This window comes from Channa argus, unplaced genomic scaffold, assembly GCF_033026475.1.
Source record: "Channa argus isolate prfri unplaced genomic scaffold, Channa argus male v1.0 Contig038, whole genome shotgun sequence".
NCBI lineage: Eukaryota > Metazoa > Chordata > Actinopteri > Anabantiformes > Channidae > Channa > Channa argus.
In genome coordinates this window covers 147,107-167,500 of record NW_027125257.1, presented here as the reverse complement: position 1 = coordinate 167,500, position 20,394 = coordinate 147,107, and the positions used below count along the sequence as shown (strand labels likewise).

At 39.4% G+C, this 20,394-nt stretch overlaps 1 protein-coding gene and 1 long non-coding RNA gene across 6 annotated transcripts in view; one reads left to right on the top strand and one right to left on the bottom strand.

The window, feature by feature from the left end:
• Nucleotides 1-20,394, top strand: part of tmtc1 (transmembrane O-mannosyltransferase targeting cadherins 1) — a 125,614-nt gene that overhangs the window by 47,530 nt on the left and 57,690 nt on the right. The gene's annotated exons all lie outside the window — the stretch shown is intronic.
• Nucleotides 5,653-10,512, bottom strand: LOC137118093 (uncharacterized). Its single transcript, XR_010913702.1, has 3 exons — nt 9,936-10,512; nt 9,776-9,844; nt 5,653-6,253 (listed from the first exon to the last, which is right to left on the bottom strand). It is a non-coding gene; the product is annotated as an uncharacterized lncRNA (long non-coding RNA).

The following is a 20,394-nucleotide window of genomic DNA, read 5'->3' as shown; positions in this document are numbered from 1 at the left end:
ATGTCATATTAGGCTCCTTAGAAATACTGAAAAGCACAACAACAGTATCTGTGTGTTTGAATAAACACAGGAAACAGTGCTGCAGACATTAGATTAGAGATTGTGGATGCCTGTGGTTGTTGTTTTCATTGGGTATAAAGATGCTCACTTGTCCCAAAGGAAAAGGGAGGAGTCAATATTTTTCCCCCCTGCAAGGGTGGAAATCCAGATCATCCCTGAAATAAACACAATGTGATAAGTTGCCATCAAGCATCTTTTTTTCCTCAACTCTCGTGTAGGCAGACTAACATAAATACTCAGCATAACTGGTGTTAAATGTGAGATTTGGGTCTGTCAGTGCAAGGCTTGTTAATAATACAGTACATGTTAGTAATCTTTTGGGATGTGCTATATCGCACCATTATGGGATTTTGCCAGCATCACAGACTGCCTTCTCCCTCTTTGGCATCCAGAAAAGATTAAACTGCTGCTGATTTAATTTAAGCCTTAATTAATGCTCAACAGCTGCCAGTGGATCTTCTGAACAGGCTAACTGCTCGACAGATAGAGTGAGTCGTTATGGTATTGTGTCAGAGACAAAGAAATAAAGATGGAAACAGGCTGGAGCCATACAGACGTTCATTATCAACAATACAGATAACTTAGAGATAATGTAGTACCTACATTGGAGCAGCAACCTGACTTGCTTGTACACATCAAAGTTTGCAAGGAGTGTTCCAACATTCATGCTTCCCTCAGGAAAAATTGTATATATTTTTATTTTGATCTAGTGTCATTATCGTCTTTAGTGGTAAATCAGTTTAATATCAACATACTAAAATTATTAAACAAATAATGACAAATATAAAGAGAAGAAAATAAGTTGTGCAATTATGACAAGAAAGTGTCATTAGCGCTGATATTATACAGTGAAACAATAAAATTTAATTCTTTTAGAAAATGCAGCCCTTCGCTCAGAAAATTGTAGTTCCAAATGGTCTGGTATTCACATGCTTATTGTTTTTGTTTGCATTGGAAGTCAAATCTGATACAATTCCACATAGAACCCAACATTTGTGACACGTGCCTACAGAGTGGTCAAATTACCGGTATAGGCTTAACCGGGAGCCACATATACTGGATGTGTGCTTGTAGAATTGGCCTCACATTAAAATGTTTGTGTATCTGTCACATAGATCTCTATTTATTTATTAATAAAAACAATCGAGGGTTGATGAATACTATTATATATATACAGATACAGTGCAGAGAACTGCATGTGACACTGAAGTTACAAGTCAAATCTTGACAATGTCTTTATGCCCAAATCTAATTGGATAATAACATGCAGAGAGTAAATGGTCCTGTTGCAGGTCCTGAAAGGTGTGTTGGTCGAGTAGATCTCCTTCATCCTGCTGCAGCATGTGCAGTACTCGTAAAATGTCTGTTATAGGGTGAACCAGTTTTTATGTAATTTTGTTTATATTTATTTATATTTATTTTATTACTATTTTACGGTTTGTTATTGCGAATTCCTGTGTTTGTGGGGTTACACAGTTTACACTGATATTTTTAAATTTTTATTTTTGGACAAAGGATGGACATTAGGATCACTAAAATAAAAGTTTTCTAGAAGTGTTTATTAATATTTTTACTATTGATGATGCTATGTTGAGCCAGAACCTCCGTATTCCAGCAGGTACATTTTCAACTTTATTTTGAGTTGTTATACTAACATTTTTGTGTTATAACATGTGGATTAAGTACTTGAAGATCATATATGATCCATACTCTCATAGAAACCTTTACTCATTTTAAATACTGAACGTTTAAATGAAGATCATGGATTTATAAAGTCATTTTTCTATTAATTGGTTAATAGTTCAATGAATAACAACAAAAGTTTCATCATTAAAATGATCTGCACTGTATTTTAAATAGTGAATATTAGCAGCTGTCCTCCATTATTCTGCAGAATGCAGAATATACAGAGCAGTGTAGATACTACACAAGCATGGCAAACAGTTTAACTGTATGTTCATAAAGACGGTAATGAAGGCATAATTGAAATGTTAATACAGGACAATGAATGTCAAGAGACATTCATATTCATTCAAAAGTAAATTTCACACCTCAAAGACACTATCTGCTTCAGCAAAATTGACCCAACACGTTTAAGAAAGAGAGAAAATGGCAAAGAAAAGTGAAACACTGAACATTTCCTGCATACAGCGCTATGGATTATTCCACGCCGTCGTTATGATAGCGTAACTTGACTTGGAGAGTGAAAATCGAATTTCCTCTGCTTTTACACAGCTCAATGATTTTCTGTGGTTTCCCTTTTAAATTTGTCTGTTCCAAAAAATAACTAACTTGCTGAAACAGTGCCCAAAACCTAGAGCTTGGGTTCTTCTGATAGAGTTTATCAGAAGAAGGACATTATACTTTGTTGACCCAGATAAAATAGTGGAAATTACAACCCTGACCTGATATGCCCCTCCTGAATTTTCCTTCTCCTTGATGGATTATTATTGGCAGCTCCCAAACACTGTAGCTGAGTTCATAGTACATTTCTTTGAGCATAGAGAGGAATCTTATTAGTCAGCAGTCTATATGAACCCAAAGGCTGACTTCTCTTCCTGTGTTTGGCAAGTTTGTGCTTTATTTTATACATAACTGATAAGTAAGATCACCAGGCTAATGAAATGTTACACACACAATAGTTGGTCTTTGTCTTCTCTAGATCTCAGATGTTTAATTTATGTCTCTGCCCTGAAATGACATAAACAGAAAAACTAATTAATGTGTGATTGATTTGTACATGGCCAATACCGAGGCTGCTTTGGTCAATAGGAGGGGTGGCGCAGCATGCAGTTTGTCAAATAGGTGCATCTGTAGCCTGAAGCTTCATTGCATTGTGGGTAACTTTTAACTCCAACATACATACATACAAGCTGCAAGTGAAAGACCTTTGCAAAAAGTGGTTGGTTTTCCTTTAAGCATACCACTGTAAGTATGTAAGCTATAGATGTATACACTTTTTATTTCCTATTAGAAAAATCTAAATCAACATATCTCAATGTTTTGTAACTGTATTGTAGAAATTTTATCTAAAACTAAAACCAGCCCTTTGGAAACCATCCCTATATCCATTACTTGTCCTGTTAAGAGCCATGTGAGTACTGGAGCCTGTCAAAGTTGTTATGAACTAGACAGGTTGCCAGTCTATCTCAGGGCTGACACTGACAGATATCCACATTCACACCTATGGACAGTTAACCTAACATGAGGAAACCCATGCAAGCGGTGGGTCAGGTGAGCACCTTGCGTGACAACCAACACCACTGGTGTGTGAATGGGTGAATCAACATTGTAAAGCGCTTTGGATAAAAGCGCTATATATGTATTCACTTAACAGTCTAAAACTGCCCTAGGGAGTTGTGCTTGACCTCCTTAGCTCTACGTAGCTGTTGTAACAAGCTATGCTGTCAGCCCTGCCTGGCTTTTCCACCATAAAAAAAACAAAAAAAACAATTCTAATTGGTAGAGAAACACACACACACCTCCTGCTGTGGAAGGTTATTATGCTGCAGTAAAGATTGGAAAAACCGGCCCAGTGGGATCCGTGTTTGTGTTTTCTTTGGATGCAGAGGTGATCACTGATGAGGATGACAAGATGGTGACAGCAGGGCATAACACATCAAATACAGCCTCTGAAGTGTGTGTGTGTCATTGTGAGTGTTGCAGAAGTGTCTGTAGAGAGCCGTGAGTTCTCTAAGATCAAAATATTTGGAAAGACCTGTTTGTTCCGACTAAAACCCTTGAAATTGCAAGTGTGAGATCCTTGAGTCTCAGTGAAACACTATAAAATGCATTTGTCTCAGAATGAACATTGCTCAGACAAAATTTTTATGTTAAATAAGTAGTCACAGCGCTCACCTACTTATGTGTTTGATGCATTGAAATCAGTTGCCTAATTGATGTTGCATGGATTGCACTGCAAAAGTGCTGCTCATTGAATATGCACATTTTTTCTGTGTTTTGGCCACATATTTAAATAAATGAGGGTGCCAAAAGATTAGAACCACCTTTTCTTATAATGCACTCTAGTATGACGCCACTACTACACTTTGACCTCAATAATAAACAGAGAGCAGAATTATCACCTATCTGACAGATTTATTATATAAAATAAATTTGTGCTTTTGTGTGTTTCCTCTGCGTACTCCGGTTTTCTCCCACAGTACAAAAACTTGTATGTTAGGTTAATTGGTGTCTCTATATTGGTTGTAAGTGTGAATGTGAGTTTTCTGTCTGTGTATGTCTTTCTTTGTTGGCCCTGGGAGAGACTGGAGACCTTTCCAGGGTGTACCACGCCTCTTGCCCTATGACAGCTGGGATACACTCTAGCCCCCCGTAGCCCTGAACAGGAAAAGCTATTAAGATGATACAGAAGCTGAAGGATGGATGGATGGATGGGATTGTCTGTTTTTAGCTAATCCAGTGAACTTAATTCCAAATGACTTGATCTACATCACACTGATAAAACTATTGAGTAAATCCAGTATTACCATCAAGTTCTCTGCACAAGAGCACTCATGAATACACAAGATTTGGAACCATGAATTGGATGAACTGCAACTAAATACCGTCACACCTGGACACCACGACTACAGTGGGCACAAATAGAATTGTGTGTTTTGTTGTTTTTCATCTGAAAATCATGACAAGTGCAAGGTGCAAACGGACGAAATCCTGTCTTAACAGTGTCTCACGACTACTGATGCTTACGCGAAACCAAGAGAACGAGGGAGCAGGAAGGGAGCTGAGGCATAAACCTTTGTTCTCTGCATTCGACATAAAAACACTCTCTGTGTCGCATCTACTGTAAATATGCCTTTCCCTGCATAAATTAAGGACTATTGAAGGTTATTGTTCATAATGTGATTAAGTCCTGCTGAAAGAAAACGTGATATTAAATCACACTAATGCACACTCACCTACATTTGCATATTTTCACCCCTGAAAAATAAAAAGGAATTCAGATGCTGCTTGTGTGCACAGATCCCCTGAGATTTACTCTAAAATAGAGGTCACCCACTGCAAATATAGACAGGGCACTGGGCACTGACAAATATTTGACTCATTCATGGGTCGATTAAGGATAAAGTGCTGTGAGGGAAATAAAACAGTGACAGTGCAGCGCTAAATCCTCATCCTCTAATGTGCATGCAGACGGGTCTAAATTAAAGCCAGTCTCTGTGAAATAAAGAAAAAAGAGCAGAAATCTCCAGTGGCAAACACGAAAATCACTTTAGATTTGGATTAAAATGCTTCCATGGTTAAATCTTAATCCTGTTACCTTTCAGTGGTCGCTCAGACACTATGCCAGCATGCCGTCCTGTAACCTCACATGGAAATCCTGTAGCACTGAATGCTCTGCAGTCACGAAGGTACAGCAAGAGTTTAACCATGTTCACTAAGCCACCCACAGTGACTACAGTCTGGCCAAATGAAGGCAACATGAATGTAAACACATCCCACCTCACATTGTTGCTATTCTGTCATTCAGAGATGGGTATGCATCTGGGATTTTATACAAAAAATGAAGAAATTCTTAAACCAGTCAACGTCATTCTGAAAGACAAATAAACAGTTTGAAAGCACCAATTTAACCCGATCCCACTTTGTTTTTAATTAACTTCTCCACAGGCAGTCATTCAAACTATTTATGCGTTGTGAATTTTAACTATACATACGCTAGTTATTCAAGACCCCATGTTACTCTATGTGCTGTCTTCAATATAAGCATGGGAAATAAAATCAATGATTAAAGCCTATGTTAAAACCATTTTTGATGTTACTTTGACAGTTCTATCAGTAACACAGCTGGTTCCAAGAACATTGAGTGGGTGTGGATGGAGTGAAAGGACACGCCCACAGTCATTATGCACCGCTCACATCACTTTGTTTCTGATCATATCTAAGATAAGCAATTTTGTAATACTTAAATGGTGCCTTCACGGATTTTGAACTTTAAACTTCCTTTTGACCTTCCTATATCAAAATATCTGTCTTCTTCCATCCGGTGAATGCCTCCAGAGGACGTAGCTTGAAAGGAACCTTCTGTTCAGATTATGTTATCTTGTTGCTCTTACTGTGGATTTTGTAAACATGGGCAACCTGCTTTTCCAGAGATCCTCCAAATGACATCATATGAACTCCTAATGATGAAAAACTCTTCTGGGTGCTGTCATCTGGAGAGGTTTTTCAGCTAGAAACAGAGGAATATTTTTATATAGTAAAGTCTGAGGGAAGTTAAAAGACATTGATGTACATTTACACACTAAATTAGAGCCATAGAAAGCAAGTAGAAATGTACCTTATTCTCTTTCATTACTGAGCAGAAAGCCTGTGAGAAACTGGGATTACAGTGGCTTTGAGTTGCATTATGGAAAGTATATTGTACCATCCATAGTAGTGATTGAAAATGAAATGTGTTTTAGATTTTTATCCATTTTCACTCTTCAAGTTCAGTTTCCTACATTTATTTGTATATAAACAGTGACTGTGTATTGAGCTCCTAGCTATTCCAAATGCAAGCGACTTACATTTTTATTGTACCTGAATGCCTCCTGTTTGGAGACAGAACAGTGGAGCTTCTTCTGCTGTATAGCTTAAACTACACCATCTGTGTTGACAAAGTGTTAATCACTGTGTCAGCACAGATGCCATTCATGCTACTGCTTCTGGAGTAGTCTTTTAATCTGGACTCATTAAATCAAACCTTAAAAGGAATATTTCATTTCACTCCAGTAATTCGTCACACACTTTACCGTACAGCTGATTATAAAAATTATTTAGTCGTGACGGCTGGTCAGATCCTGGTCAGTGCCAGTCTGGCCTAGTAATTGCTGACAGTTGGCAGAGATAATCAGAGATAATCATTAAGTGTGTGCTACGTGAAGATTCTAGTATTTAGACGTAGGCCCTACGGGATAAGCACAAGCTTACAGATGTGGAAGTCGTTCTCACAAAGATTTTTTACATTTTAATTTGATTAATATTTTAATATTCATGACCTATGATCTTGAGGAAGACCTGGAATAATGTCAGCGTTACCTGCATTTGGCATCGTTTTATTGAATTACGATATTTTTCCTTCATTTCCCATCGCATGCTCGATAGTCCAAGTTGTCCTCGCATTTACATCCATGATTTTGCTGCTGCTTGTTGAAAAGTCAAAGTTCCCTGTTACCACAATATTTGTTTTGGCACAAGAACACACAAGCATTTTGTGCTTTCATGGGGTTTGGGGAGGATGTGTCAATCTTTAGAACTCTTTCTGGTTCTTCCTACCATTTATTAGGTGCAATGCCCCTAGTTTGCTCAGTTGTCAGGTGTGTGTAACCTCCAAACTACCTTTATGTATGAACTGTTAAGTATTTGCTAGTCCTTCTGCTTATCCCGTGAGTTCAGGGTCACCACAGCGGATCATTGTCCTCATGTTGATTTGGCACAGTTTTTACGCCAGATGCCCTTCCTGATGCAACCCTCCCCAATTTCTAGCAGGCTTGGACCAGCACTGCACAGCTGGGGATGATATGGGGATGGACACTTTGACATGATGGGATCGAACCACTGACCCTGTGTTCCATGGATGACTACCAACTTATATTAGAACTCATACTAAAGATGGCAAATTCAGGTTCTGATACTTGCACACTTATGTATGTGACAATCCTTTTCTTCTGTCTTTGCTGATTTTGTCATCAGTATTAAAAAGACTGTCTGAAAAAAAACACAAAAGAAATGTGTTGTTGTAATGTGATCTAATATGAATAGTGTTCTTTTATGACAGAATAGTTAGCAGGGCTGTCTTTGGTTACCTTAATTAATATTAAATGGCTGTGCTGCGACTTTGCCTCCAAACACCTGGTTAGGCTGGACGACACAGGGACTCCAGCTTCATTAAATGTTAATTATCGCATATCTGTGTGTATGTGGATGTTTGGTGTGTTGAATAAATGTGTTTTCCCTCTTTATTTTTCCATTTGCTGAGTGTGTGATCATTCACTTAGTGAAACAGAGAAGAAGAGTGATGGAAATGGGGATGAGGGAGTGGAAGACATGAATTTTAGACGGTCTGTATTTGTCTTCCTAGCTCAATGGAGCATATGCTTCATGTTCCTCCCAGAAACTGTTAATTAGTGACAGGGGAGACAGAGTTTATGTATTGCTGCTATCAAGGATTTTCTCTTTTCTACAGTTAGATATACACTGTATTTTCAGTCTGGTTGGATTCAAGTGTCTGGTTTGCTGCCAGGGCCTTATACCTCTGTAACACTTATATTTAACACATACTTAACATACAAAACTGTTTAAAGGCCTGAGAGCTTGTGAAGTCTTCAACAAGTCATCTGGAATTTCCAAATATAAGTTCACTACGTTAGAGCTTGAAATTACCTTTTTTTTTGTGTCGGTGTCCCACTAACTTTATTAAATCTGATACTATGGTACAGTATACAACTGTAGTTCCCCATAAAGAACTTTTTTTTTTAACATTACATATAAAAACAAATATCTTGTTTCAGTATCTCGCATAATCAGTAACTCCAAGTGCTGTTAGTATTCCCTGAGTTTTCCTTAAGATTTAAGATTCAAGAATCAAAGAACTTTATTGATCCCATAGGAAAAATCTCTGCTGCTCTTCCCGCGAAAATTAAATAAAAAAGGGAAAGCACCTCAACTAAACCAAGGGGAATCCACACATCTTTACTATCTATCTAGATCAGTGAGGTCTAGTCATACTGCCCAATTTTTTTTATGTTGTGGCCATTCACCAAATCTGTCTTTCTACCCTACTTCCTGCTTAAATTACAGGTCTTCACAGATTCAATCCTGAACTGAACCATGGAAATCCCGCTTGAACCTGTTCCAAGGGAACCCAAAAACAGCCAGACTAGATCTGAATAGACACAATCCAACTGTAGTTGAACTAAACACACCCTATCAGAGAAAGAACACAAACAATTACAGTAGTATTATGTTCAGCTAATTTGACTAAATGACTATGGTGCAGTTCAAAAAACTGCATATTTTGATCATGCAGACTTCAGTTGCAGAGTGTCCAAAATTGTCTTTAAAAGCTAATAACTGTATATTTTCTTGTTTATGTCAAAACTGTATTTGAAATATTTTAGAGCTGCACTTACACCTGAAGTTGTAAGTGTTTAGATTTTATTCGTACACTGTATGTACAGTATATGTACATATGACATGAACGTGTACCCATCTGTCAGCTAGTGCTTATCCATTTATATAAACAATTATTTTATTGTTATATGCATACTGCATATAATGCCATAAAATTGGGATAATAGGATTTTCAGCTAATAGATTTTCTGTTATCCTAGTACTGCACCGCACCACCATAACACCTTCCTAGGATTTTTCCTGGTACCTGGTTTGTAACCAGACCTGCACACGTAGTGGGGGCTGAGGCTCATACTGTGTGGTTCCCACAGATTCACGTTACTTATCCTACAATTGTGCAATAACTGAGGACCAATAACAGCAAGCTGTACTCCTCATGTCTGCATTGTTGTAAACTCACCCTAGTCGAGGAGGGTGGCAAGCGTACAGAGCTCATTGAAATGTTCAATATCAGCGTACTTGCAAAATGCCATTTTAGTAAATTGCCAACATTTCCTCAGTATGTTAATGAAAGGCTTTTGCATGTTAGTTGTATAGATACATAATGTCTAGAAGAAAGGGCTGGTCTGTGATACATCACCTGCAATTTTTTAATTGTTCTGTAGTTTTCAGTTGTTGAAGAAGCTTAAGATGACTGCAGGGGTTTTATCTGAAAGGAATATGAAAAACACAAGTTAAAAATAATGAAACATGATTCCGGGCAGCAGGAAAAAAGGCCAGTGGCAGTTTTAGTACTTAACTCCTTATCTCCGTCTCCCTGCTTTGGCTTCAATATATCCTCTTCCTCCAATATGCATTATGCAGCATTCTTGTCCTCCTCTATTGCTTCAACCTTTATTTGCCTCATTCCTTTTGTTCCCGTCTTCACCTCTCTGACACGCTGCATAACTCCTACCGGGCTTTCCTCGACACCTAGCTCTGCATTTCCCCGAAATGTGAGAATATTTCCTGCTGGCTCAGGAGCAGACAGACAGTAATGAGGACATCAGGGAGATGTGAGAGCCGTTTTGTTTTTAAAGCCATGAATACGGTTCTGAGCTCCTCCCTTCTCCTCTGTCTTTGCTTTGACACTCACTCATTACTCAACAGACTACATCTCTACATCTCTTGATGTTTTCCCAACATTCCCTAACTAAGGTCTTTATTGTCTTTTGAATTTTTTTGGTGTTGTAACAGCCATGCATTACTAGGCACAATACAACCCACAATACTTCTTCGTTTTTCATTTAGTCTGTTCCACACTCAGACATGTACTGTTGTATTCTAATATTCAAAAGGGTCTTAAAGTTGGCATTTTACAAATATAGTTTCTGGCATTTGGCACCACAGCATTGTTAAAAGGTACAAATGTAGCAATAAAAAGGAAAAAAATTTGAAATATGTTTTCAACTATGAACTACATTTAGATTTTTTTCTATATTGTTAAGCCCTCACAATTGGCCTAAATTTTGTAAAATATTCATTGATATAGATATACTGATTGATATATCATATGTCTAAATCACCAATAGTGATCAATGCCTGATCATAACAGCTATTTTGTTGGTATCTCTGCCAATCCTCCTCTCCGAGGCCAGCGACCCACTCGCTGAGCGAGGCTATTCAATTGCCTAGCCTGGTAATTCATTCTTATCTCGGCAACCCAATAGATATGCAGCTGGATTGGCAAGTCCCTGGGAGTCCTATGCTAGCTACTAACATGCCTATGTTGGACGTGGACGTAAACTGGCCATGTCAAAGTAAAATCTCAACTTTTCAGGTCTGACTCAATGCTTGGAGTTCACTGCTTAGACCATGTGTAGTTATTTGAATGAAGCCAAAGAATGACTGGAAAGTTGCTAATAGTCTAAAAATATAAAGCGCGGCTGCACAACATTCACTAAATGACTGTATAAGACTAACTGGCCAAACTGCCTGCTCATAAAAGACATGTTCAAAATCTATATTCTTGTAAAGACATTATGTCCTCATAAGTACAGAAACACAGAAGCACAGACACCTCTAACCACAGCTGGCTGGCATTCAGAAAAACCTAAAAGCAGCCCACTCACTGAATAACCTAATCTGTGGTTTGGAAGCTCCACTAAAGTTGTAATACTCTCATCCACTCACACCCAGTTCAACAACTGGTCTCCCACTCTCTATAAAAGAAGCTATTCATCTTAAGGTAACATGTCAAGTTTTTGGCAAATTATTCTGATTAGTCATTAAGCCACAAGGACAGACTTATTTTTCTTGTAAATAATATGCTCCAGTGCTCAATAATAACTCTGCAGCATACACTATTTATCTTGAGTTAAAGCTTGTGACGGGTCCATTGTGTTGGAGCTGAAAAAACATTTAACAAAAGCTCTTAACAGTTTTAAGTCAGATGTCCCCAAATATGAGATGGTTTTAAAAGGTGAGTGTTAGCTAGAGACTTATAATGGTTTTCTATTGATTGGAGATCACAACGTATCGTATAAATACAGAACTCATTGCTGTAATAAGTTATAAGGAAAGCTTTATCCTATCCACAGATTTGTCACCCTAGAAATATTCATGGTTCCCACCAACCTTACACCGATGTCTTCTGTGAATTTTAGTGCCACAGGTAGCCTGACATGACTAGAATTTACTCAATCTAATGTATTTTCTATGTGTTTATTAATAACTATTGTTCTGATGTACTCAAATGTATAAAGTGCATATCTATACCTCTATTCTATATTTAATGTAGCAGTTCTGATTATATTCTGCATTGCCAACTCAAAATACTGCATCATGTCATTGCAGTCATTTTTTTCTCTTAGGGTTCTTGGAATACAACCACTTCCACAAGACTGAAGTCTTGCCATTACAGTCTTTTTTAGTTAGAGTGCCTATAATAGGTTGAACACTTGACTCAGAACATTGACTCATGGTCAATTTAATTTGCCTTTTTTGACAAAAAATGTAAAGTGAATCATCTGCCTCCATCTAACCCTATACTGTGCACCCTCTGTCCTCTGTCACTACATCCATAAATCTCTTTGGTTTTCCTCTAGCCCTCCAGTTTTGGCCCATTGTTCTCTGGTAACTAATGAAGCTCCTCCAGGGGGAGATTTTGATTAAACAGAATCCTGCTCAAATCACGCCACAAATTCTGGTTTGGATTGAGGTCTCGGCTCTGACTTGGCTTCTCCCGTACAAAAGCTTTTTTGTCTTTAAATCATTTCTGTGTAGCTTTGGGTGTAAGAGTGGGGTCTTTGTCTAGCTGGAAAACAAATGTCACATTTCTCTTGCAGACTGCATTATGTTTTCCAGGCATTTCTTTATATTTTACTGCATTCTCTCTACCTTTACAAGCATTCCACACATCATAAGACAATTGAATGGCCTGCTGCAGAGAAGCATGACCACAGCATGGTACTGCCACCATTATGCCTCATGGTATCAATAGCGTTGATGTGATGATGGGCAGTTTTTGGATTCCTCCAAACATTACATCTATTCTGATTTCAAAAGACCTTATTTTTAATCTCATCAGACCACGGAACCTCTTTCCACTTGACTTTAGACTTTCCCTATATGCCTTCTGACTGTAGCTGAGATTTAATCTGAACTTTTTGCAACAGTGAATTTTCCTTGTCACTCTTCCATAATCTTGGACCACTAAAGAAGCCAGTCTACATGTTGCTGTACGCACGTATGCACACATACCTTCTGAGCTGCTGAAGCTTGTAACTTCTTTTGAGGAGTCATAGTTGTCTTGGAGGCTTCCCTCACTTTTCTTTTTGCATGGCCATTTAAAATACTGATTCACTGTTACCTGGGCCTTGCAGATACAGGTGTATCTTGAGTCACTTGAAACAGTCACATGAAACAAATTTCCTGCATTGAGAAGATCTGTATATAACTAATTAATGACTGTGGATACAAAACTGGCTGCATCTTTTAGAGTTAGAGTTACTTAAAAGTGAGGGAATACTTGTGCAATTACTTATTCTGTATTTTATATTTTTAATTAATTGACATGACAGACTTTTTTTATAGGCACTGTATGTGTGTTGCTGCTGTCATAATGTAAACGCATCACACTACATTAAATTAAATAGTTATGTTCTAAATTCTTCACCTAATTGTTTACTTGTTTGGGGGAGCCAACCTGTCTATCGCAGGGTAGAGTGCAGATGTCTGTTTGTCCGCTACCGGTGCCACGGTATTATCTAAAGCCTTTTCAAATTTAGTATCTACTTATGCTGTGGTTGTTTGTTTTATATGGTAGGCAGATAGATTTTATAAAAACAGAGTTATTATGGTTAGACAAAGGAGTTCTGAACAGATGCTGAAGAAAGGTGCAAAGAGAATCTTAATGGATATATGGATATATGGCGGTTTGTGTTTTTACACGCCTTCTGTGTGTGTGTGTGTGTGTGTGTGTGTGTGTGTGTGTGTGTGTGTGTGTGTGTGTATGAGCATGTATGTGATATTTCTCTCCCTGTCTTTGCAAACCCTCCCTGCAGCATGGCCTGCTTCTCCCTGTTGCGGATTCAGGACATTAAAAAAGAAAAGCAACATGTTTCTCCATAAAGGTCCTCAATAAAATCCGAGGTTAGTGAAGATGGATGACTTTAATATGAAGACAGTGCTCTTTCTAACTCTGAGGAACTGCTCCTGAGCTCTCACAGGACAGATAGGTAGAGGGTGTGTGTGTGTGTGTGTGTGTGTATGCGTGCGTGTATATCTCTGCGTCTGTGTGATTAATGAGCAGCTTCTTTGGGCACTTCAGGCTGTATCTTCCAGGCAGGAACACACACATAGACACACACAAACACACACACATAGAGTAAAGCTCTCTATGGTATAATACCGAGCAGTGTTCTCAGACTGATGTTGAGAGCCCAAAATGATGCCCGACCATAATCCTCTCCCGGGTTTCATGCAGTGCACAGGTGACCTAATCTGGCAGCAAGAGGATTGTGATTTTGGGAGGGTGTGTGTACAACCAGTGCACTCAACCCTTATCATGATGCAAAATATGTGGATTTAACTGGATTTGGGGGTGGTTTTAAAATGAAAATGTCCATCTTGCAGCAACAGCTGAACATCAGGAGAAACTGCATTTTAAATCATTTCAAATGAGCCCCTCATTATGAATTTAAAAGCTTTAGATTGGCTGTAGTGTGAACCAGGTAAAAATGCAGAGATTTGGGATTCATAACATGTGTTTATATATAGTCCTCTGCAGAGAAAAAAGGAACCTGGCAGTAGGTCGGCCATTTTAGCAGAATTTGCCAATAAGGCCTTGATGATCTTGGTCCAAAAGAAGACTCTTGGCTCTGATGTTTCTTAGAATTGCTTAGCATGTGGCCAACACCTCCCTGTGGTGAAGCATGGTGATGGCAGCATCATGCTAAAGGGGTGCTTCTTAGCAGCAGGGACAGAGAGACCGGTCAGAATTTAGAATAGGGTGAATGCAGCCAAATACAATTCCCTCAACATTGCATGTGATCTGAGGCTGGGATGATTGTTCACCTTTCAGTTCAATGACATGAAGCAAACAGCCAAGACAATGCTGAAATGGCTGCAGGACAAATCTGACTGTCCTTGTGTGGTCCAGCCAAACCTTAGACTCCAATCCCACAGATTATCTGTGCAGAGGCTACCATAACGGATATGTTACTGCATCTTTCTTTTTCATCTTATCCTGTTAGAGCGATTTTGCATCAGGTGCCATTCCTCATCCTAACCCTTACCAATCTGGGGCCGGCGTTCATTATGCACTGACTTGTGCAACTGCCGTGGCTGGATATCTATTTTTTATTTTTTAACGTGTTGCCTCAGTGTCTCCTTTGGAACACTTTGGCATATTGCCAGAGGAAGTTAGGCCTCTAACCAGCCAGCCTGTGGTCAAAGAGCAGCCAGTCAACTTTTTTACTACCAATAGAACTAACACAGTTACATTAGTGTAAGTTAGCTTCTGTGTTTCACTACAAGATTAGCCAGTATAAAGGTAGTTTGTTGGGATTTACAAGATCTCTTTACATTTATATCTTTAGTATTTTTCCAAAAAGAGAACAATTGTTGGTGGGAGAATGAATTTTGGCTATTTGTTCTCAAGGTGTGAAATGTGTAACACTTTGTATGCCCAACTGTTCCTTCAGGTGTCATGGTTCTTGTCTTGGTCCCTATCGTGTCCTGTATTTGTTTTTACAAGAGTTGGCTTTTCATCTACTGTAAACGGTTTTAAACCTTTCATGACAGTTGACAGTCTCAGGGGTTATGTGAGGTTTAGCTGAGGTTTACGTGGCAGTTGTTCCGTAGGGTGAACAAGCATGAGATGAACTGAGGCTTTTCACACAGTTAAATGACAAAAAGGGCACCTTGGCCCGAACACACACACACACACACACACACAAACACACACACAGCATGGAGACAGAGTGTGGGCTTTGTCACTGTCAGCGAGATTTAAAGCGTAGCAGCTCTGTGCCTGCCCTGGGGCAGCCTTTCACACTACATCACACATCATAAGACATTGCATGGCATAACATCAACTCTGAGAGAGGGACTGAGAGCCATGAGAAATAGAATGAGATAAAATTTGAACTTGCTCACACACATAACAGACATGTTGCATGCTGAATCCTGTCTGAGGAAAATCTTATCTTATCTTATCCGGTCAGAGTTTCAATTTAACTAACTCTGGTTTATCACCACGCACCTGCAAGTAAACCCTCCCATCATTGTCAGTTGTACTCTGCGTTTAGTGCTAATGACACAGTACACCTGCTGAGCATGCTCAGGTTAGTGTTCAGCAGCCTCACCATGAGAAACTGGGGTGGATAAGAATGTAATGAAAGATTTAGTGATAGCGTATGACAAATATCATCATAGGCAGATTCTGACACACATCTTAAAGACCCCCCCCCCACACACACACACACACACACACACACACACTAAAACAACATCGCTTGCATCATCGAAGGATGCTTTGCATCCCTTGGTGGTCAATTTGTGTTTCTTAATGGCCATTCTCTGTGTCTTTGATGACATTTTAACATAAGAACATTTCTAGTTATTTTCCATTTCTTTAATGATCTTTAATGTTTCTTTATTGTTGTTTTGCATCACCACATTTCTTTGAGGACACTTTACATGTCTTTAAGAATCATTTGTGTCTCTTTGTGGTTGTTTTAAATAGTTTTTGTGGTTACTCTGTGTCCTATTTTGCTGTGGTTTTGTTTCTGGGATATTTTTTAGCATCTTGTTGAAGACATTTCATGTATCTTCGTTCTCGGTTTGCATCTCTTTGTAGTGATTTTATGTTTCTTTGTATTGACCTCCTGCATCTGCAGGGTTTTTTGTGTTTCTTAGAGCTTTTTTTGCATTATGAACATTTATATGAGGATACTTTCCATCTCTTTATTGATTTTTTTTCTCTCTTTGTGGCCATTTTGTGTAAATAGGTTCTTTCTCAGTCTATTTAGTCATGTCCTGAGAAATTCTGTTCCTAAATGTTAAAAAGTCTTAGAAAGTAGCAATTCATGAGATGTATGTAGCGCAATAAATATTAAGGTACACCCATGACTCTGCAAGTTTTATATGCTTAGTCCTTTATAGAGTCTGTGTCCACAATTCTACTGTATCATTAATTTCATTATGTTGATGTAATAACGCTGGTAGCATGCTGCTCTGCTGTTTGTGGAGAGGTCACAACACTGTCCACTTCTCTGAATCAGTGACTCAATTTTAGCCTGCAGCCTTGTGCAGCACTCCTGTCATGTTTCAGTTATGGTGGCTTGGGGAGTGTAAATAAATGTGGCACACGGTGAGGAGGAAGAGAGGAAATGCCACTCAGAAGGAAGAATGTGAAGAATTTCAGCTGAGCAGAGGATTACAGGCTTCAAATAAGCTGCAGTTTAGAAAGCAGAGTGGTGCCTAGAAGTTCGAATGAACATGTATAGGTCACAAATAACATGCCATGGCACACATGTGCAGCAGTGGATTTTATTTTTACAAGATTTTGTTTTGACTTACTATCTATTCTCGTGTGTGAAAAAGCTGACATTCTGACATTTCTACAAAACAAACAAGTAAATTCAATTTTCATTATTAATTCTCACCTCCCACAATACCTCCCCCCAAAAACACACCTCCTTCCCTCCATACATTTGCCACGGTCACAGTTGTCATGGTAAATCCTGTTATGCAGATACACAGAATCGGCTTTCCTATGACCCATGTGAAGACAGCAACAACATCTGTCTGTTCCTGCTAACTCCTTTTTTGGGTGCTGGGGCATCATATTCTTTCACTTTCCAGCGTGAAACCAATCTTCTCAAGGACACAGAGTGTTGCTTTGCATTCCCAGCCCTGGAGAGCTGTGTCTTTACTGCAGCCTCAGCCTCAGGTGGATTTTTATTCATCCATCATATGAAAAATGCATTCACTTTACTTTTGGTGTCAGGCAGCACATGACCTTTCATCAGATTCAGCTGAGCAATACATTATCAAAGCAAAACACCATTTTACTGGGATTATAGCAGTAATTTAAAATGGTCTTTCTGTGGATGTGTATGATTAGAGCTGTGAAATACCACTTACAATTACGCCTTTGATTACTACATCCATTATTTTATAATGCAGGGGTTTTTAAAGTCTGACACTGCAGCTGTCTTCTCCAGGTGGATATGAGACACCCCAACTGCCGTGTCTTCATTTGCATGGGGAATTGTCAAGACACCAGAAATTTAATAGTATCATGTCCACAATTCTCAATTCCACTTTTGATGATTTGTAAATAAATTCACAACTGACTGAACTTTGTTCAGGGGATCTAGATACCTTCATTACAAACCGATATTAAATGAGCACAGACTGAATAAATGGGAACAACTGCTCTGAACTGCTTTACATTTGTTTTGCAAATGGTAGATTTTTTTCCTTCTAGAGGAATAAGAGATGCTGGAATCTGAACCTGCCATCTTTAACATTAGCAGCTGGCTATCAGCCAGTCTTTTCACTTTGCAAGGTGATAAAACCACAGATAGATGCAGATTTGTTTGTTCAGGTCCTGGTCCCACCCCCCCCCCTTTTTTTTTTTTTTATCTTTCTATGCAGCTTTTATCAAACTTTAGTAATCAGTTTACTTTACTTTGGAAGGTGGCAGCTATAGCTCAGTTGGTAAAGGCAGTCGTCCACGGACCACAGGGTGAGTGGCTCGATCCCTGGCCCTGGCTATATGTCGTCTCTGGGCAAGACACTGAACCCCTAACAGCCCATTGCCCTCCCCAGCTCAGGAAGGGCATCCGGCGTAAAAACTGTGCCAAATCAACATGCGGACAATGATCCGCTGTGGCGACACTGAACTCACGGGATAAGCCGAAAGGAGAGTAGTAGTAATCAGTTTACTTTGGAAATTATGCTTTGGCAATGGAAGAGTGGGTGATCTGCATCGTGTACAAGGCCTCCTCAATCAGCATTGATAAAACTCAATACTGAAGAGCCATGGCATTCCCTCTGGGCAACGACTGATTAGGAACTTAATTTTGCAGCAAGACTATGACCCTAAGCACCCTATGTTGTGTAATAATTATATGAAGAAGAACGTAGCTACATAATACTTTGGGTGAAGGCTTGACCAGCTCATTCACCAGATCTAAACCCAATCAAACTGGTATGGGAGAAGCTGGACCGAATAGTTTGGGAACACTCAACGCACCACAGTAGGCCTTTGGGAAGTGCTGCAGTAAGCCTGGGAGGAAATCACACCAGAAAATCTTCTAAATTTGATGATACTGATTTGTCAGCTGGTTACTGCTGATAAACTTAAAGTTTGATTTGACCATTACTCTGCCGTTAAATATGCTTAAAAATGAATTGCTAATTTTTTGATGAATGAAAAAAAAAGTGGAATTACAAGTGTCCATCTTCTTCTTTTCCTTTCTGCTGTTCCCTTTCAGGGGTCTCCACAGAAAATCATGTGCCTCCATCTAACTTTGTCCTCTGCATCCTCTTCTCTCACATCAACTAACTTCATGTCGTCCCTCACTACATCCATAAATCTCCTCTTTGCTCTTCCTCTAGACCTCCTGCCTGGCAGCTCCAACCTCAGCATCCTTCTACCGATATATTCACAGTTTCTCCTCTGAACATGTACAAACCACCTCAATCTGACCTCTCTGACTTTATCTCCAAAACATCTAACATGAGCTGTATTCATTCTTGATCCTGTCCATCCTCGTCACTCCCAAAGAGAACCTCAACATCTTAAGCTCTGCTACCTCCAGCTCTGCCTCCTGTCTTTTCTTCAGTGCCACTGTCTCTAAGCTGAACAACATCTCTGGTCTCACCAACTTTGCTGATACTCTTTTATCACACAACACACCTGACACTTTTCTCCACCTGTTCCAACCTGCCTGCACTCGCCTCTTCACCTCTTTTCAACACTCACCGTTGCTCTGAACCGTTGACCCTAAGTACTTAAAGTCCTGCACCTTCTTCACCTCTGCTCCCTGTAACCTCACTGTTCCACCTGGGTCCCTCTCATTGACACACATGTATTCTGTCTTGCTGCGGCTAAGCTTCATTCCTCTGTTTTCCAGAGCAGACCTCCACCTCTCTAGATTTTCCTCCACCTGCTCCCTGCTCTCACTACAAATCACAATGTCATCTGCAAACATCATAGTCCATGGAGATTCTTGTCTAACCTCATCTGTAAGCCTGTTCATCACCAGAGCAAACAAGAAGGGGCTCAGAGCTGATCCTTGATGCAGACCCACCTCCACCTTGAACTCCTCTGTCACACCTACAGCACCTCATCACTGTCTTACAGCTCTCATACATGTCCTGCACCACTCTAACATACTTCTCTGCCACTCCAGACCACAGCTCCTCTCTCAGCACCCTGTCATACTCTTTCTTTAAATCTACGAAGACACATTGCAACTCCCTATGACCTTCTCTGTACTTCTCCATCAGCATCCTCAAAACAAATACTGCATCTGTTGTTCTCTTGCTAGGCATTAAACCATATTGCTGCTCACAAATGTTCACATCTGCCCTTAGCCGAGCTTCCACTACTCTTTCCCACCACTACATTGTTTGGCTCATCAACTTTATTCCTGTAGTTGCCACAGCTCTGCTCATCTAGCTTCGGGAGATCGGGACCAGTACACTTCTCCTCCAGTCCTCAGCATCCTCTCACTCTCCAAGATCTTGTTAAACAAACTA